This window comes from Danio rerio, chromosome 2, assembly GCF_052040795.2.
Source record: "Danio rerio strain M-AB ecotype USA chromosome 2, GRCz13ab, whole genome shotgun sequence".
In the NCBI taxonomy this organism is placed as follows: Eukaryota; Metazoa; Chordata; class Actinopteri; order Cypriniformes; family Danionidae; genus Danio; species Danio rerio.
This window is the reverse complement of record NC_141022.1, coordinates 6,409,991-6,424,538: the sequence shown is the minus strand read 5'-3', so window position 1 is coordinate 6,424,538 and position 14,548 is coordinate 6,409,991. Positions and strand designations below refer to the sequence as shown.

The following is a 14,548-nucleotide window of genomic DNA, read 5'->3' as shown; positions in this document are numbered from 1 at the left end:
TGTAGTCTAGATAGGATACAGCTGCGGATAAGCCATCAATTTAGCATCATTTTTGTAACACTGTAAAACAATAATTCATATTTTTACAGTACTGTGATGGGTTTAGATTTTGGATAGATGTTAATAAAATACAATGGGAAATTTTATTAATTATATAAATAATTATTGTTAACTTCTGGCCACAACTGTATCTGATATAGCAACAACCCTGTTTTATGAACAAAACAATACAAATTTATTTACAAGGTGTTTATTCGTATGTCACAGCAATGTTGAAACAAAACGATACAATAACAAAGCATTACCAACTGGTATTAATGCATTTCAAAATAACTACATCAGTCTATATTCGAACCCATTATTCCCACATGGTGATCACGAACTCTAACCGCTCGACTAAACCATTTGCAGATTTGAGTCTACAAAGTGGGGTTTGATACCTTAATTTGCTCAACTGTTCTTTGCTGAAGCTGTTTCAGTGAAATACAAATAAAATGACCACTAGGTGTCACCGTAGAGTGGTGTTTCAAAACGTTTCGAAGCTTCGACACATTTGCTTCGATAGTTTCAGTGTTTCACGAAGCCTCGCTTTGCCCACCACTATCAATTTGTACTTTTACTTTCCCTTGAGTTTATAATTATAATTTCAGCAAACTGTTTGGAAGCGTTAAAAGTGGCCAAGAAGATGTCCAAAATATTAACATGCATTCATTGACCCAGAGAATTTAGATCAGTGGTGCTCAACCCTGTTCCTAAAAATCAACCTTCCTGCAAAGTTCAGCTTCAACCCTGATTAAACACACCTGAACCAATTAATTAGGACCTGAACAGCACTTGATAATTACAGGCAGGTGTGTTTGATATGGGTTGCAAATGAAATCTGCAGGAAGGTAGATCTCCAGGAACAGGCTTGAGTAGTGGTGGGCAAAGCGAGGCTTCGTGAAACACTGAAACTATCGAAGCAAATGTGTCGAAGCTTCGAAACGTTTCGAAACACCACTCTAAGGTGACACCTAGTCGTCATTGTATTTGTATTTCACTGAAACAGCTTCAGCGAAGAACAGTTGAGCAAATTGAGGTATCAAACCCCACTTTGTAGCCTGGAATCATCAAATGGTTCAGTTGAGCGGTTAGAGTTTGTGACTACCATGCGGGAATAATGGGTTCGAATCCAGACTGACACAATTGTTTTATTACCAGTTGGTAATGCTTTGTTATTGTATCGTTTTGTTTCAACATTGCTCTGACATACGAATAAACACCTTGTAAATAAATTTGTATTGTTTTGTTCATAAAACAGGGTTGTTACTAGATCAGATACAGTTGTGGCCAGAAGTTAACAATAATTATTTATATTATTAATTAAATTTCCCATTGTATTTTATTAACGTCTATCCAAAACCTAAACCCATCACAGTACTGTAAAACTATGAATTATTGTTTTATAATGTTACAAAAATGATGCTAAATTGATGGCATATCCACAGCTGTATCCTATCTAGGCTACACCATAAAACAGTAACATGATTAAAATACATAAAATCTGGATTTTGGAGTATTTGTACTAGTCGAGATTCGAACCCAAAACAAATTTGGCATAAAGTACCATAGTGCACACACACGGTCCACTAGGCCATATTAGACAGAGACATAAATAAGATCATGCAAGTCAAATGCAGATTCTCCGGGTCTTGAAACGCCTCTAAAATGATCGATGCTTTGAGTCGCTTTTGTCACGTGACCAAGTGTTTCAAAACACTTTAGTCACGTGACCTGGGTGTTTCGGATCATGCTTCGGTGCAGTGTTTCGAAACACTTGCGCTTCGGGATCTCGACACTGTGTCGAAACGTCAGTTTCACGTCAGCCATCCCTAGGCTTGAGTACCCCTGGTGTAGATGCATGTCTTTGATGAGAAGATGACGGATGTTTACTGTATGATGACGAAATGGCCTTAAACACCAAGCAGGCAGAAGACGTCAAAATGATGTCAGATTGACACTGTATTCTAACATCATGGGGACACTGCAGTTTGTTTGGAAATTAAAATTGTGTTGCCGTCAGAACTCAAATTCAGGCCAATGTCCAACGTTCAACCTAAAACCAACCAAATATTAACGTATGATGATGTCACAGCTTGACGTTGTGTGAATGTTTCCACTATGACGTCTATCAGATGTTGGATTTTGGTTGCCATATCTGATGAATAAATGTCAGTATTTGACATCAATATGACGTTGGTTTAAGATATTGGCTCGACTTTGGATATTGGTCGCTTTCCAACACAACCTAAAATCAACCAAATATCAACGTTATTTGCCGTCATTATTGGACATAACCTAAATCTAACTAAATATTAACGTCTTATGACGTTGTTTGCCTGCTGGTCAATAACAAGCTGCACTACAGAATGTTACGTTTACACACACATCAACAAATTAGATGTAAACGCATCAGCTTTTAACAGCGTAATGCTAACTACTCTTGAGTACTTCTGAAAGGTCTACTTTTTATACTTTGAGTAATATTTACAACATACTGTTACTCTACTTGCACTACATTTTAGGCAAGTAATGGTTCTTTTACTTGAGTAGGGTTTTTCAGTACTCTTTCCACCACTGGTTAATTGCATTATGTGCTTCACTGCTCGTCGTGTCGTGCTGTGAGCAACGTGTACAACCAGATTTTATGAACTTTCCCACTTAATTTTTTTTCCATTGCACATACATGGGATTTTAATTACACACTTATTTCAAATGACTGAACACAGCCTGCCCTGGAATTATAAGGAGTTAGAGATGGAAATATGGCGTAGTTGGTGACGAGGTGGAGCAGAAAAGGCCAGACACAAGCTGATACCTGCTCAGACTAGATGTGACTTTTTTGGAAAATGCATATTCTGACAAGTCATCATTATTTAGGCCTACGAACATACATTTATTTGACTCTAAAGCAACTTGCATAACATTAAAGGCGTACAACATTTGAGCTCATGCTCTGTTTTGGATACTGTATATACTTATGTATTAACAATAAATTAATGTATAAAACTATTTATTTCACTTTAAAGTCAATATGAACTGGAAGTGACTGAGACATTTATTTTACTGTGATGCATAGATATTCATTTTCTTTTCAGCTTAGTCCCTTTATTTATGAGGGGAATGAACCGCCAACTTATTTAGCATATGTTTAACGCAGCGGATGCTTCCAGCTGCAACCCTTCACTGGGAAACACTCTCATTCACACACATACACTACTGACAATTTTAGCTTACCCAATTCACCTATAGCGCATGTGTGGGGGAAACCAGAGCACCCAAAGGAAACCCACATCAACATGGGGAGAACATGCAAACTCAAAGCGATCGTGCTACCCACTGCGCCTGGTTTATACTTCTGCGTCAAGTGACCGGCGTAACCCACGGCGCATGCAACGCGCGTAGCTGTGCATTTATACTTCTGCGCGCTGTCTCTGTTGGTCTGAATTAACACTTTCTAAACGCTAGTTGGCAGTGAGGTGTTTATGTTCCTCTGTGTCGAGTTTCTTCTCTGCTGTTTTGCTTTTCCTGAACACTTCCTGGATGTACAAGTGGCTCAAACTCGCTCATTTTGAGGCAGGAACCGGCGGACGTGCAACAACTTTAACTATGAGGTAAACACAGAACAAAACTTTCCATCTGGAGCTCCTTCGCGGGACTCCACACTTGTAAACAATCGCTCCATTGGGCTCGCGCCATTCGCGCGGCTCTCGGTCCCGCCCAGACTCGTCAGCGATACCAAGCCGACCAATCACAGAGCTTGCGCTACGCGTCGTTGCGACGTGTAGTGCACGTCAGTGACGCCGACGGCCACGGCGTAGGGCTATGCGTCAGCGCCGTAGCATACGCCGGCGTTTGACGCAGAAGTATAAATCAGCCTTGACACTCATACACTACTGACAATTTAGCCTACCAAATTCACCTATAGAGCATTTAAAAAAAAATGTAATGGAAGTCAATGGGGCAAGAACAGCCACGAACATAACGAACAGGGTAGTAAATTTGCCAAGAGTGTGTTGTGAATTTTTGAAAAATTTTGCCAAAATATGTGTCAAAATAAGACTTGTCACCATAAAACATTGTATTTGCTGAAACAGAGAAAATTGTGGCCAAATTAAGACTCAAAATAAGCCCAAAACAGCACATAAGGGTTAAATTGAAAGATAACAAAGCTAATAAAAGTTAATCAAGATAATAAAAAACGTTGACATTTCTTTGTTGAGTGTTTGTACTGTACTTTTAACCGCCTCCATTAAATGTGACACTGCATAGCAGCTAATCAGGCAAGCAATACTTTCTGTGATACTGCAGGGTGTTGAATCCCTATTGAGCGTTTACAGTAAGTTTAAATCAGCGGTGTCCACACTCAGTCCTGGAGGGCCGGTGCCCAGGAGAGTTTAGCTCTTACCCTAATCAAACACACCTGAACCAGCTAATCAAGCTCTTGCTAGGTATACTAGAAACTTCCAGGCAGGTGTGTTGAAGCAGGTTGGAGCTAAGATCAGCAGGACACTGACCCTTCCAGACCGACTTTGGACACCCCTGGTTTAAAGAGTGTGTGTATTATGAGTGTGTTCTGGTTCTTGAGCACTTCAGTCATTCACACCTGATCCACGCATGTGTGAGAAACACAAGACCATGAATGTGTGTATGTGCGTCAGAGAGGATGTAAAAATTAATAAAGAAAAACTACAAGCAAGCATGCGAATGTTCATTCATTCATTCATTTTCATGTCGGCTTAGTCCCTTTATTAATCCGGGGTCGCCACAGCGGAATGAACCGCCAACTTATCCAGCACGTTTTCCAGCAACCCATCTCTGGGAAACATCCAAACACACTCATACACTACGGACAATTTAGCCTACCCAATTCACCTGTACTGCATGTCTTTGGACTGTGGGAGAAACCGGAGCACCCGGAGGAAACCCACGCAAACGCAGGGAGAACATCCAAACTCCACACAGAAAAGGCAACTGAGCCGAGGCTCTAACCAGCGACCTTCTTGCTGTGAGGCGACAGCTCTACCTACTACGCCACTGCGTCGCCCGGTGGGAATTCAGCGTAAGAGCTTTTGCAAGAACTAAAAGAAATAGATTGTTTTATAACAAAATTAATATTAATAATTTATAGATTTATTTTATTTTCAAAGTTGTATGTTAGTTTGCCTTTAAAGTGTACAATAAAAAAAAATCAAAAATCTGTTTTTGAATAATATATTTCAATCATAAACCAACAAACAATCAAATACATCAATGAGAAGCGGTTGCTATTAATGCGTCTTGTAATAAAAATGTACAACTAGCTTGCAAAACACACACATGTTCGTCAGGGCTTGCAGGAGATGGATCATTAAGTCATTACTTCCTTCCGAAATGACTTCAAATGACGTCAGAATAAAAGTATACAATGCCGAACCAGCTTATTTAAAAGGGCTAAGGATGACAAATGGCCAGACTGCAACAGATTTCAGAGAGACTCAACAGGACTGAAGAAATATGCTTCTCTTTACTCTGGTCCTCGCATCTCTGCTCCTGCCTGGAGGCGCATCTGACAAACCAGCGCACCATAAAGCGATGGAGACCTCAGATATACAGGACGTACAGGTGGGCTTTCAGTTTTTATGTTGGGCTTGTTTTATGTGGCTATAATAAACTGCTAAAAGAGATGTGTTACAAGTGACACGTTGTTTAACACATCTAGACTACATAACATGTGTTGTTATATTTTGTTAAATTTAACACAACAGATGTGTAAATCATTTTAACGTAAACTGTTTTGGGTAAATTAACACACAGATGTATCATTTTAACACGGTATGGGTTCATAAAAATGTAACTAAAATCTCTAGGAACTACAAGTTAACGTGAAAATAGTACAACTTTAAAGCAAAACAGACAAGACGCAAGGTGCGAGAAGGGGTATAAATATAGTGAAGTTCAGTGAGATTGAGGAGCAAGATTATGAAGTGCCTTGAAAGTAAGAAGTAATATCTTAAAATCAACACGAAACATAATTTTTTTTGTAAACAGTTTGTGCGCTGGAAACGACACTTTACAGTGTGATCAAAATCTAAATAAACGTTTTAGGCAAATTATACCCAGCAGGCACAGGATGTCAACATGATGTCAGATTGACGTTGTACACCAACGTCGTGGGACGTTGCATTTTGTTTTGGAAAGGAAAATCAGGCCGACATCAGTGTCCAACATCCAACCTAAAATCAACCAAATATCAACATCTAATGATGTTAAAGCTTGACGTTGTGTGGACGTTACCAATATGACGTCTGTCAGATGTTGGATTTTGGTTGCCATACCTGATGAATAAATGTCAGTATTTTTGTCCGTTTTACGATGTTGGCTCGACGTTGGATTTTTGGTCACTTTCTAACACAACCTAAAATCAACATCATTTGATGTCATTAATGGTCGTCAAAATAACATTGTCCTTAGACGCTAGCTTTTTTTAAAATTTTGCTCATCTGACGTTATGACCTAAATCTAAACTAACATTAACATCTTATGATGCTTTGTGCCTGCTGGGATATATTTACTTTGCCTTGTCAGAGTTTTTGCTCAACATTTATTTGAACGGTGAGCAGATATTTGCTTCTCTTTTCTCTTGCAGGACTATCTTGAAAGTTACATCCCGAGACTTTCAGTACTGCTCTCCAATCTAAAGGATGTCGAGCTGGACGATAACATGGCCTTCAGAGGAGCTTTACAAGACCGACAGAGTCCAGTGAAAAGACAAGAGAACGCAGCTGATGGACTTTCAAATAAAGCTCCTAAATTATGCCTCTACTGGAAAACATGGGCCTCTTGTGTTTAAGCTAATGGCTGTTTGTTGTAGTGTAGTATTTCATCTGCTTATTGTAACATTGCAAATAAATACCAAATATAATAGTTTCAATGAAGACATAAGAGAAAGCAAGACACTTTTGTTATTTTATGCATAAAAAAAGCTTGATGTAATGTGTATTTATTTAGTGCATGTATCGTGTATGGCAGGGGTGTCTAAACTCGGTCCTGGAGGGCCAGTGTCCTAAAGACAACCCAGGCTCATTGTGGAAACGTAGCCCCGCGGACATTTCTGGAGACCGCGAAATACATCCCGGGAGGTATGTATTTGTGCAGTTTTTGTTTTCGCGAATCCGCGAGAGGCCGCTGTGCTCGATTTTTTGTGTGTCTCGAACGCCTCTCGGGAGTGTTCGCCGTTCGCGCCCACGCTGTTCTCGCGTGAAAAGCCGCCGGAGGCCGCTGCTGAGCCACCGTCCGTCTGACTGACTCACAGGTGTCAAACTCAGTTCCAAAAGGGCCGCAGCTCTGCACAGTTTAGTTCCAACCCTAATTAAACACACCTGATCAAACTAATTGAGTCCTTCAGGCTTGTTTGAAACCTACAGGTAAGTGTGTTGGAGCAGGGCTGGAACTAAACTGTGCCGGGCTTCGGCCCTCCAGGAATTGAGTTTGACACCCCTGGACTGACTGAATGACCGAACGATCGACTGGGCGGGCGACCCAGCCACCCTCCTCCTCCTCCTTCACTAAATCCAAGCGACAATTTACAAAAGCCGTCCGTCCAAGCCCTCGTCCAATTTTAACCGCGTGTTTGGATCTCGCCGCGTTTTCGCCCCGTCGCAAACTCGTTCGCTTTTATTTTTTGGATTCTGTTTTTAATCTTACCTGATTTCTGGAACCGCTCTTCCCTGTACTCGAACTCGATCATCACCGCGGCTGGCTCCACCTCCTCCGGGCCTCAGCTCCGCCGATGTAACACTACAAGCTAAGCGAACAAACTGGTTGCGGCGGGAAAGCCCTCCACACGGAGGTGAGTCGTCAGCCGGCGAGCACGAAGAAGAGGAGCAGCGTCACACCACCTCGTAGCGTTTGCTCGAAAAAAACTAAATGCGGCCATCTGTACCCCCGGCCACGTAAATCGCGGTCTCCAGAAACGTCTGCAGGGCTATGTTTACAGAATAAGCCTGGGTTGCCTAAAGAGATTAGCTCCAACCCTAATCAAACACACCTGAAACAGCTAATCAAGCTTACTAGACATACTAGAAACTTCCTTGCAGGTATGTTAAAGCAAGTTGGAGCTAAACTCAGCAGGACACTGGCCGTCCAGGACCGAGTTTGGACATCCCTGGTGTATGGCCATACACCTAAAGCACTTCACAATCATAAGGAAAGTGGGGTGGGGGGGTCTCTCTACTCCACCACCAGTGTGTAGCATCCACTCAGATGATGCGGCGGCAGCCACAGAACATCACCAGTGCGCTCACCACAAACTGCTATTGGTGGATTGGAGAGAAAGTGATGAAGCCAGTTCAGTGAATGGGGATGATTGGGAAGCCATGATGGGTAAGGGCCGAGGGAATTTGGCCAGGGGTTACACCCCTACTTTATACGAGAAGTGGGATTTTTAATGACCACAGAGAGTTAGGACCTCGGACAATTGAATGTCTCATCCAAAAGACAGCGATTAATGATAATTGTTGGGTAAAATGCAGTTTTGTAGAAACTAATGATGACATTTATTCCAAGATTAAAGTAAAAATGTTGTAATTTAGAAACTTTTTTTTTCATAAAATGCCAAAAGTGTATTTTCAGACATTTACAGACAACACAGCAGAAATGTTAAGCCTTCAGTTAGTTATGAAATCTAAATCTGATGGAGTAACCCTGATATTCAATCACAACAAATAAAAAACATTTGTAATTCTGACCAAGAGTTGTTGTTAATCCTCCTGAGACCCAAAGAATTGTTTTTTCTTTTTTTTCTTTGATTTCTTACATCCTTTCCCTGCTGAAAAATCCAGCTTAAACCAGCCTAGGCTGGTTGGCTGGTTTTAGCTGGTTGACCAGCCTGGTTTTAGAGGGGTTTTGGCCATTTCCAGGCAGGTTTCCAGGCATTTCCAGCCTGGTCTTAGCTGGTCAGGCTGGAAAATGACCAGCTAAATCCAGCTTGACCAGCCTCGTTTAAGCTGAACATAGCTGGTTTTGGCTGGGCTCCCAGCCTGGCTAGGCTGGTCAAGCTGGTTTTAGCTGGTCATCTCCCAGCCTGACCAGCTAAGACCAGGCTGGAAATGGCTGGAAACCAGCCTGGAAATGGCCAAAACCCCTCTAAAACCAGCCTGGTCAACCACCTAAAATCAGCCAACCAGCCTAGACTGGTTTAAGCTGTTTTTTTCAGTAGGATTTGGTTAAAAAAAATTCTAACACAATTTTTTTTTACCTAAAGGATGTAGGAAATCACAGAAAAAATTATTTGGGTCTCAGGATTGTGCTCCAAAATCTGTGTCCTTTTAAGCAGTTGATGTGTGGAACGTAGAACAAGGAGAAAATTGTAGGATCATTTTGAGGGATGTAAACAAAAACAACGGTCCCAACATATTTAATGTTTTCCATTTTTTATTTCTGTAGCTTCTGGGAGTACAAAAAGAGCCACATATTAATAAATAATATCATGATAGCTGTTTTAACATTAAGTTATGATTTAATCACCTCTTGTTACAGTTATGAAATAGTTTGATAACAAGCAGGAAATGTTCACGGGCCAATGACATGGTCACATTGAAATGATCTCAATCGAAATGAAACAAGCATCTTCTCTTCACCAGCAGAGGGAGTGAATGATCTACAGCAGGGGTTCTCAACTGGTTTGGCCATGGGACCCACATTTTGACATGGTCATCAAGCCGCGACCAAAATTTTTAGGAACTATAATAAAATTTTAGGAATTTATTTGTATTTATTTGTATTTTATTACCATACACAAGTAGTAACAGATAAATCATAAGAACATCACCAAGACTTACAAATAAACTATTTTTTTACTGCTGTCATTTGACAAAATGTATCAAATTATAGAAATATTACAAAGTAAAAACAACAAATACTGTAAACAGTGGTTAGGGTTCAAGGAAAGGTTCAGTTACCATGAACTGAACTGTTAATAAAACGAGCAACTATGGAAACTAAAATGCGGGAAAAACGAAAAAGAAGGTCAAATCAAACACCGAAAGGGAAAACCTCATAACTGACCACAGGGTGTGCCATCCATCATTTTAGCTTTCAGACAGGTGCTGGCAAGCCCGTATGTTGCTGCCTGTGTATGTGCCCTTGAAACGAAACACCTAACACAACTTTTTTTTTTTCAATTTTTTTTTGACTTTGAGGTCTTTCTCCTCCAAGTTCAAGGCATAACAAAATGGAAATATGTTAATACAACAAAATAGCTGATTAGCTGTCCAGCTACAAATCAGAGCAGGACAACAATAACTGATATGCGATTAAAAATGAGATGAGAACAAAATAAATCTGGATGTCACTTTGTCACGTTTCTTAAATATTTGCAAATGATATGGGTTATCAGATTATCAGATATATTTGCATGAGAAAATCCCTCTGTGGTGAGGGAGAAATACAGTGAAAATGGTACGCAATGCAGCTCTGTTTACGCTTTGTATGTGTGCAGCACTAGTTCAGGTTTCTCTTTATGGAATGACTATGCAGATGCTGCCCTCTACAGGTAGGGAAAGATAAGGCAAGGCAAGTTTATTTATATAGCACATTTCATACACAGTGGCAATTCAAAGTGCTTTACATAAACATAAATAAGAGAGACAAGTATAAGAAAATAAAAAACAAATAAAAGCAGTGATTAACAACAGATTAAAATGTGTTAAAACAGGTTATAAAAAATGAAGAAAAGTGGGGGGCGTAATAGTTGAAAGCTGATTTACCCTGCTTTGACTGAACTCTTGGAATTTCTAGTGTATATGATCCTAAAGATCTGAGTGATTTATTAAGTTTGTATTCAGTCAGCATATCTGTAATGTATTAAGCAGTAAGTAACTGTATTATCATCAATACTTGTTAAACACAAAAGTTGAAATCTTATGAAATCAAAAAATGAAATCTTATGAAATGCAATGACTTAACGCTTTGTTTTCTATGTTTGCTTATTACTACTCCCATACACAGCGCTAAAGTCCAGCATCTTCACATTGGCTTCAGTCTTGACTACTGCTCTTGAATGACTTTTGTCCTAGGAGCACTGTACCAATATGGCGGCGATATTGACGCATGCTCAAAGTCCGTTTCCGACATCTAGTGTATATATCATGTGTTACAACTACTTGAGCTAGAACTTTTAGTAAATAAGACTTTTTATTTAACTTGATTAAATGATCTTGAAATGAAGTTATCAAACTGACTTCAGATATTGTGGTGCAAGTTACATTACGCCGGCAGCTAGCTCTCTGCAACTCTCACATGGTCGCCCACTGAAGCTAAGCAGGGCTGCGCCCGGTCAGTACCTGGATGGGAGACCACATGGGAAAGCTAGGTTGCTGCCGGAAGTGGTGTTAGTGAGGCCAGCAGGGGGCGCTCAACCTGCGGTCTGTGTGGGTCCTAATGCCCCAATATAGTGACGGGGACGCTATACTGCTCAGTGAGCGCCGTCTTTCTGATGAGATGTTAAACCGAGGTCCCGACTCTCTGTGGTCGTTAAAAATCCCAGGATGTCCTTTGAAAAGAGTAGGGGTTTAACCCTGGCATCCTGGCCAAATCTGCCCACTGGCCTCTGTCCATCATGGCCTCCTAACCATCCCCATATTCCAATTGGCTTCATCACTGTCTCCTCTCCACCAATCAGCTGGTGTGTGGTGTGCGGTCTGGCGCAAAATGGCTGCCGTCGCGTCATCCAGGTGGATGCTGCACACAGGTGGTGGATGAGGAGATCCCCCCACTGTGTGTAAAGTGCTTTGAGTGCCCAGAAAAGCGCTATATAAATGTAAGGAATTATTATTATTATTATTACAAAGGGGTTAGGCTTTATACAAACATATAAATAAATAAATACAATAAACCACTTATTTAAAAACAACAGGTTTGCTTAGCAAGTCAAGCTATTACAATTTACAGTGTGTATATAAGCAAGGGGAAACAGGCCCTGGGCAAAACATAAGCAGCATTACATTTACTGGACATTTCAGTTTCTTATTCACCACAAATATTATGTCTGTAAGTGAGTTTGTCCTGAGGGCTGTGGCTTTGTGGCAGAAAACTGCTGAGCTAACAATAAAAAAGCCTGTTTGTTTACTCTTTTGGGTCAAGCAAATAATCTATCCTCAACTGAATGGAAAAAAACTTTTAATATACAGCCTACTTAAGCAGAGTAAAAGTGCTGTTGTTTCCAGCATCTGTAATCGGCTGTCTGTGCGCTGTACTTTTAGTCCTATCAGAATTAATGTATCTAATTATTTTCAGACGGGAAAAAAAGTGTTCACATACTTATAGAACTGGTGATGCATGATATTGGATTTTTTGGTTAAAGCTGATAAGCTGAGTGTTAATACACAAGTGACAGGCTTGCTATTTTCCTTCTAAATGTGCAGCTGCTGAGCAAATCAAATCAGATTTGTGATTTCATGACATCAATTACTGCTTAATTCCTAAACAGAACGTACAATACTTGTGCATTTCACAACCATTTTTAAGCTGAGTGAAGTTTATTTTGGTGATGTGCGACACCACTGGTTTCCTATCCGATCCGATACCAAGTAAAATGAAGGTGAGTATTGGCGATACCGATCTGATACAAATACTTTGCCCAAAAATGACTGTTTGGGAAATTGAAGTAACAAGTAGTGTACTTAAAAGTGTCACTTTATATTAAATACGAGACATATCACCGGTTATTCTTGTTTATTGTTGTAGAATTATACAAAAAAGAGCCAACTGTATTTATTGACAGCATCTGATCATGTATATCTTAAAACGCCTGCCTCAACAAAAAAACAATAAACATACACACCTTTTTTAGATTAGTGACATGTTAATCTGGTCCTCTTGAAGATTTTTAACCTTTTTTTTGTTTTATCATTGTCACAAAAACCCAAGCCCCCAAAATAGCCACATCTTCTCCCTCTGTACCTAGATAGTGCCTGCCTGCTGCACCTATGGACTCTGAATGTCTCTCGCGATGTCTCTCCATTCCTCCTCTTCTGACCACTTAGTCATGACGTAGTCATATTCTGTCTTGTGATTTACATGTAGATGTTTGATTTGGTTTGTGGTTTTACCACAGTACTTCACTGTATTGTTACATGTGTTACAAACCGCATCGTTTGAGTTTATGTAAGTGAAGTAGCTCCACACAAAACTTTGCTTGCTGTCATCCATATCCAATGAGAGCGTGACTGAACAACATGTGCCAGCAGACTGACTGAGTGGCTATAGTTATAACTAGCGTGATCTGCAGTTGTAAAGTGTCTTATTACTCACATGACTTGGCAGGCGAAAGAAAGAGTAGTTCCGACTAAGTTGGTACTATTCAAATAAACCAGGGTAATTGTGGTTACTTTCTACTGTATTTCTATCTCCAATAAATGACAGATTTGCTCCAAATTGTTGAAATATCGCTATTTTGATAATTTGCAGCAATTAGCTACAAAAAGCAAGAGAGGAGTCATCGAGACCTACCTGAGCTCAAACTCCCCTCTCGCCTTGCAACGGGAGGGAGCCCAGGGCTCGAGAATCTCATAAGCTCAGGGCTCTGTCCCGGGACAGCATGCCAAACAAGCTTTATTATCAATCATCAGCTAAGTGTGAACTCAATGGGAGCAGGACTACAGACTCAGGTGCCGTACGGGTCAAACACCTGCAGTGCGAATTATATTTACTTCTAAAAGGCTTACAGTCAGATTAGGTATTAAATACATTTACAAAGACGAAAACGAAGGTTTTTGCTATAATTTTAGTTAGTTTTTTATGTACACAATACAGTTTCAGTTACAGTTAAAAACTCTCGTTTTTATATTTATTTCATTTAACAACAAATATTTTAAATTTGAGCTTTTTTAGTTTGTTTTTGTTAACTATAATAACTTGGTTTGCTGTCAAATTGATGAAGACTGTTTTATTTGCTGGTGTTTTAGGTTTTCTTCTTTTAAAAAAGGTAAAAACTTATTCAGTGTAAAAACTTGCTGAATAAGCTGGCAGTTCATTCCGCAGTGGCGACCCCGGATTAATGAAGGGACTAAGCCGACAAGAAAATGAATGAATGAATGAATGAATACATTGCAGTGCGTTAACCTCTCTCGGCCACCATATGGGACGGTACAGACCAGCGAGGTGGAACAAAGAAAGTTTCCAGCGCAACTTTTCCTCTCATGCCATCGGTCAGTTAGGAGAGACTCGGAGTTACCTGACCAGTACCTTTATCTAATAACGTTACCTGTTACAACCCCCAAATCCTCGCAGAAGGTCCCCAACACAAAGAGCAGACCACATTTCTGTTCCCACCTGACTCGTCCACGTTTTTTATTTTTCAGCAAATTAAAGTTTAAAGTTTACGCCCTATCCTCCGATCTGTGTTGCAAATGCACACAAACGAGAAAGAACTTTTCAAAAGACCTCATCTTCCAAGCATCCGAGAAAGATCACAGGAAGAGAAAAGGGCCCAACAAATACAGGTATTTAGTCGTGTGTTTACGCTATG

General features: G+C 40.2%; 1 protein-coding gene and 1 long non-coding RNA gene across 4 annotated transcripts in view; one reads left to right on the top strand and one right to left on the bottom strand.

Moving 5' to 3' along the window:
* il20rb (interleukin 20 receptor subunit beta) overlaps window positions 1-14,548 on the bottom strand; it is a 203,216-nt gene that overhangs the window by 12,192 nt on the left and 176,476 nt on the right. The gene's annotated exons all lie outside the window — the stretch shown is intronic.
* LOC141377739 (uncharacterized) lies at window positions 5,492-8,766 on the top strand. Of its 3 annotated transcripts, none has more exons than XR_015478216.1 (3): window positions 5,492-5,643; window positions 6,668-7,034; window positions 8,168-8,766. It is a non-coding gene; the product is annotated as an uncharacterized LOC141377739 (long non-coding RNA). The 3 variants fall into 3 exon arrangements; XR_015478215.1 differs by having other exon boundaries at window positions 6,668-7,039; XR_015478214.1 differs by having other exon boundaries at window positions 6,668-7,106; window positions 7,992-8,766.